Source organism: Chiloscyllium plagiosum, unplaced genomic scaffold, assembly GCF_037043375.1.
Source record: "Chiloscyllium plagiosum isolate Xiang-an unplaced genomic scaffold, Cpla_swu_hap1 HiC_scaffold_38, whole genome shotgun sequence".
In the NCBI taxonomy this organism is placed as follows: Eukaryota; Metazoa; Chordata; class Chondrichthyes; order Orectolobiformes; family Hemiscylliidae; genus Chiloscyllium; species Chiloscyllium plagiosum.
Genome location: NW_028270176.1, coordinates 28795630 through 28801312, shown reverse-complemented (window position 1 = coordinate 28801312; position 5683 = coordinate 28795630). Strand labels below are relative to the sequence as shown.

The 5683-nt window shown below is 45.5% G+C and overlaps 1 pseudogene across 1 annotated transcript in view; it reads right to left on the bottom strand.

The window, feature by feature from the left end:
• Nucleotides 1–2081, bottom strand: part of LOC148139356 (ICOS ligand-like) — a 17034-nt pseudogene extending 14953 nt beyond the window's left edge. The window contains exon 1 of the transcript XR_015753585.1: nucleotides 2024–2081. The product of XR_015753585.1 is annotated as an ICOS ligand-like (transcript). The remainder of the gene's footprint in view (nucleotides 1–2023) is intronic.
• Nucleotides 2082–5683: the final 3602 nt, after the last annotated feature.

Below are 5683 nucleotides of genomic sequence, written 5' to 3'. Positions count from 1 at the left end.
AGTCAATGTTTGGTAAGTTCACACCCTCTCCGTCTCCCCCCTTATTGTCCTTCCCCATGTCTCTGCGATCTCCCCAGATTTCTGTTCCTCATTTTCCCTCTGACTATTGGGGAGGAGCTACAATACAATTCCATCGTGGTGATCATTGTTTTTTTAATCTAATTTCAACCCATACATTCCAACTGGACGAGTTTTCCGAAATATATTCCCCTGGTTACAGCGGTGGCTGTTGGGAGCTGAGGAATGCGGACCATGGGGGTCCTGTGGGAGTTGGGTCAGGACACATCAGGGTAGTAGGTATCTTTGATCATGGGTGGAGTGAGGGCTAGCAGCAACGGTAGGTCCTGGATTGTGAGGGGTTCCTCCCGGGAAACAAATGAGAGAAAATTGGCGTCGGTGAGGGATTTTCGCAGCGATTGCGTGGCAGTGGTGTTTGGAATGTCATTGGAGGGGAGCGGAGGCAGGAATTGTGAACCCTATAGGGAAGGAACAGAATGGGAGGGCACATCTGGTGGGTGATGGGAGGAGGGGGGGGAGGCTTGGACTCAAAAGGATCAACTCGGATTGAATTGTTCCGTCTTCTTTTCCAAAATAGCTGCACAATTACCTGCAAAAGGGTGGCACAGTGGCACAGCGGTTAGCACTGCTGCCTCTTGGCGCCAGGGACCCGGGGTCAATTCCAGCCTCGGGTAACTGTCTGTGTGGATTTTACACATTCTCCCTGTGTCTGTGTGGGTTTCCTCCGGGTGCTCCGGTTTCCTCCCACAGTCCAAAGATGTGCAGGTTAGGGTGGATTGGCCATGCTACATTGTTCCCATAGTCCCCCAGGGATGTGCAGGTTAGGGTGGATTGGCCATGCTAAATTGTCCCATAGTGCCCAGGGATGTGCAGGTTAGGGTGGATTGGCCATGCTAAATTGTCCCATAGTGTCCAGGGATGTGCAGGTTAGGGTGGATTGGCCATGCTAAATTGTCCCATAGTGCCCAGGGATGTGTAGGTTAGGGTGGATTGGCCATGCTAAATTGTCCCATAGTGCCCAGGGATGTGCAGGTTAGGGTGGATTGGCCATGCTAAATTGTCCCATAGTGCCCAGGGATGTGCAGGTTAGGGTGGATTGGCCATGCTAAATTGTCACATAGTGCCCAGGGATGTGTAGGTTAGGGTGGATTGGCCATGCTAAATTGTCCCATAGTGCCCAGGGATGTGCAGGTTAGGGTGGATTGGCCATGCTAAATTGTCCCATAGTGCCCAGGGATGTGCAGGTTAGGGTGGATTGGCCATGCTAAATTGTCACATAGTGCCCAGGGATGTGCAGGTTAGGGTGGATTGGCCATGCTAAATTGTCCCATAGTGCCCAGGGATGTGCAGGTTAGGGTGGATTGGCCATGCTAAATTGTCCCATAGTGCCCAGGGATGTGCAGGTTAGGGTGGATTGGCCATGCTAAATTGTCCCATAGTGCCCAGGGATGTGCAGGTTAGGGTGGATTGGCCATGTGGAATTCAGGGTTACAGGAATATCATGGCAGGGTAGTGGGATCTAGGTGTGATGGTCTCTGGAGGGTGGGTATGGGCTGAATGGCCTGCTTCCACACTATAGGGATTCTGATGAATATAAAGCCCAGTGTGTGGGCTCCCTCCTTGTGATTTAACCATGCATTTTCCGGCCAGCTCAATCCATGAAGACTCAGTCATGAAGTTGAAGTGCTCCAAGTGCATTGCCGCCTGACTGCCATCTCCTGATGTGTCAAAACCACAATGAGCAAGGCAGAAAGAGAGGGGCACAACCCTAGGGCCACCCACCAGGAGGAGTACAAGCTCTGGCTTCCCTGTTAGACGTTGCAATCACACCAGAGGAAGGGCACCAGGAGACCTGAGGGTAGAGCGAGGGGTTGCTTATCGTGCCAAGCCAAGACTGGAAGGGTTCCGCTTCAAACTGGCCAAAAGGAAAATTGGGCAGTTACAGGCAGTAGGATGTTTTCCGTAGGAACATTCACATTTACACTTCACCCACGATGAAAGCTACCTGCTACATTGATGTCTTGACCCAACTCCCACAAGACCACGTGGTCTGCATTACTCATCTCCCAACAGCCACTGCTGTAACTGGGGAAGATATATGAGTTGAAAGGATGCTTTCAGTACCCGGGACTTTTATGGTTTAGCATTTGGAGACACAGTTATCTGTGGCAGGTTGGTAGTTAATTATTCACGTACCATTTTCAAAAAGTCTACGTAAGTTTCTTGCAAAATTGCTGCTTCGGTCTGGGTGCGTAAGAAAAACAGACAAAATTCATGCCCCTTGACTGATCATAAAGACAGGGAAACTGATCCCTGCAACATTTTACCAAACCAATGCTGTACATACAAACTAATGCACTGGGAAATGGAACAAGACACTCTGTAATTTGCGTCAATACCGCTATTCAATAAAAACATGACTGATCTGATCACCCTGCATTACCAGCTACCGCCAATAATCAAAACAAAAATTGGAATAAATGTTTGAGTTAGCTTCCAGAGTGTTATGAAGTTGAAGGTATGTACTGTACCTTTAAGAGAGAGTGAATGCTGTTCAGAACTGAAAGATAACGAGCACTGTGTATATGATTAGATGGCAGTCCCAGAGTGCACTGGAAAATTGAAAATATGTAACATTTGGCTGTGAAAGGGATACCTGAGTTTTGGTTGCTGTTTTGACAACAATTCAAATTTAACTAATCAGTTTAAATTATGCCTCAGCATATTAAAACCCAATTAGGATTGAATTTATTGTTTTGCCGACATCGAACTAATAAGATGATCCAATGTTGGGGATATAAAAATGTCGGCTTTTTGAAAATTGGAGAGAGAACAATTGCCAGAAACACAGATCCAAGAACCAAATTTTGAGGAGATTTGTAGCTCAGGTTGAGGTTCTGAATGTAGGTTTGCTCACTGAGCTGGAAGGTTCATTTTCAGATGTTTCGTCACCATTCTAGGTAACGTCATCAGTGAGCTTCCGAATGAAGCACTGGTGGTGTGACCCGCTTTCTATTTATGTGTTTAGGTTTCCTTGGGTCGGTGATGTCATTTCCTATGGTGATGTCATTTCCTGCTCTTTTTCTCAGGGGTGGTAAATGGGATCCAAGTCAGTGTGTTTGTTGATAGTAATACATGATATAGACAGAGGAAACATTGGTCCAATCAAGCAACATCCTTAGACGCTTGTCACAGGTTCAAAGCTCTCTCAGAGATGACCTATTCGAAGTGAGTTGCAATGAATAGAGCTCTCCCATAGTAATGGTGCCAACTCCAGATGGTGCACGATGATTGTGTGGACTATCGCAAAGTCGATGCAGTTATGAAATCTAATTCATAATCTATTCCACATTTGGAAGACAGTATTGAGAAGGTGGGGCAAACAACTTGTGATTCTGAGTTGGACTCACTCAGAGGATACTGGCAGATACCTTTATTTGAAAGAGCCTTTCTCTTTGTTGGAACTTGCTGTCCCCGTACGCCCCCTGTTTCCTTCTTAAATGCATTCCACTGACCGATTTACCTGAAAGTACCTGCTCCCATTCCAGTCTGGCCAAATCGTACCCGATCTGATTGAAATTGGCCAAGTGTCCACAATTGAGAACTTTTAGTTTTAGGGTCATTCATGTCCTTCACCATAACAATCTTGAGTCTAACGAAGTTATCATTGTTGTCTGCAAATTACTCCTCGACTGAAATTTCAACCCCTTGCCAGCTTCATAGAACATAGAACAGGACAGCACGGGACAGGCCCTTCAGCCCTCGATGTTGTGCCGACCTTTTATCTCGCTCTAAGATCAAACTAACCGTCGTTAACTAAAATTAAACCCAGGACCGCCCCTCTATTGTGGGGACATTGATGTACTGGCATAAAAAGCCCCCTTGAATGCATGTTAAGAATTCTGCTTTCTCGAAACCTTTTGAATTATGACTCCCCAGTTAGTGGTGGGCAAGTTGAAATTCCCTCCTGTCACTACCCTGTTATTTTTACACTGTCCTGAAAATTATTTGTGCCTGGTCTTTTGGATTCTCTCAGGCTGTTTGGGGGGCAATAGGAATTGCTCCTTCAGTTTTCAGATTCACTCGTGTGCTTAATTTGAGAAGCCTTCTAAGATGTCAAAGCCCTCCTTTCTGTACTATCTCTCCAGCCACACGTTCATCAGGACTAACCTCCTATCCAGAGACACATTCGCACGTGACGCTGGGAGTTATTCAGAGATTTGCGTCCTGTTCTTTCATCTACTTCCTCGCTCCCTATATTCTATCAACAGGACCACATTCCTTTACCTCCCTATGTCGCTGGTACCAGTATGTACTGCAATCTGTGTCCTCCTCCTGCCTCCATCAGTGACATCCCTGAGCCTGGCACCAGGGAGGCAACATCTCCCATCCCGGAGTCTCTTTTGCTTCCCCAGAAACATCTGTCTTCCCCTTGCATTTGATTTCTGTCCCACTCTAGCCCTGCTGTTCTTTTTTCTCAGCCCACCAATGGTGCCGCTTCCCCTGCACGGTCACCTCCCCCACCGGTCTCTGGAACGATTTATCAGTTAGAAAGGACAATGGCCATAGGGGAGCCTGCAATACCTGACTTACACCAGCATTCTCAAAGACCCACCCCACCCTGGCAATGTTTTTCTACAACCTCTACCATCGGGGAGAAGGTACAGAAGCCTGAACACACGCACCAGCCGGTTTCAAATCAGTTTTTACCCTATTGTTGTTAGAATACTGAATGGACTCACAAACTCTTAACATTCGCCTGTACCTGTGTGTGTGTTTTTGCTGCTGTTTACCTATTATTTACCTATCTATGCTACGTAACTCTGTGTGTGTGTGTTTGCCGCTGTTTACCTATTATTTCCCTATCTATGCTACGTAACTCTGTGTGTGTGTTTGCTGCTGTTTACCTATTATTTACCTATCTATGCTACGTAACTCTGTGTGTGTTTTTGCCGCTGTTTACCTATTATTTACCTATCTATGCTACGTAACTCTGTGTGTGTGTTTGCTGCTGTTTACCTATTATTTACCTATCTATGCTACGTAACTCTGTGTGTGTGTTTGCCGCTGTTTACCTATTATTTCCCTATCTATGCTACGTAACTCTGTGTGTGTGTTTGCTGCTGTTTACCTATTATTTACCTATCTATGCTACGTAACTCTGTGTGTGTTTTTGCTGCTGTTTACCTATTATTTACCTATCTATGCTACGTAACTCTGTGTGTGTTTTTGCCGCTGTTTACCTATTATTTACCTATCTATGCTACGTAACTCTGTGTGTGTTTTTGCTGCTGTTTACCTATTATTTACCTATCTATGCTACGTAACTCTGTGTGTGTGTGTTTGCTGCTGTTTACCTATTATTTACCTATCTATGCTACGTAACTCTGTGTGTGTGTTTGCTGCTGTTTACCTATTATTTACCTATCTATGCTACGTAACTCTGTGTGTGTGTGTTTGCTGCTGTTTACCTATTATTTACCTATCTATGCTACGTAACTCTGTGTGTGTGTTTGCTGCTGTTTACCTATTATTTACCTATCTATGCTACGTAACTCTGTGTGTGTTTTTGCTGCTGTTTACCTATTATTTACCTATCTATGCTACGTAACTCTGTGTGTGTGTGTTTGCTGCTGTTTACCTATTATTTACCTATCTATGCTAC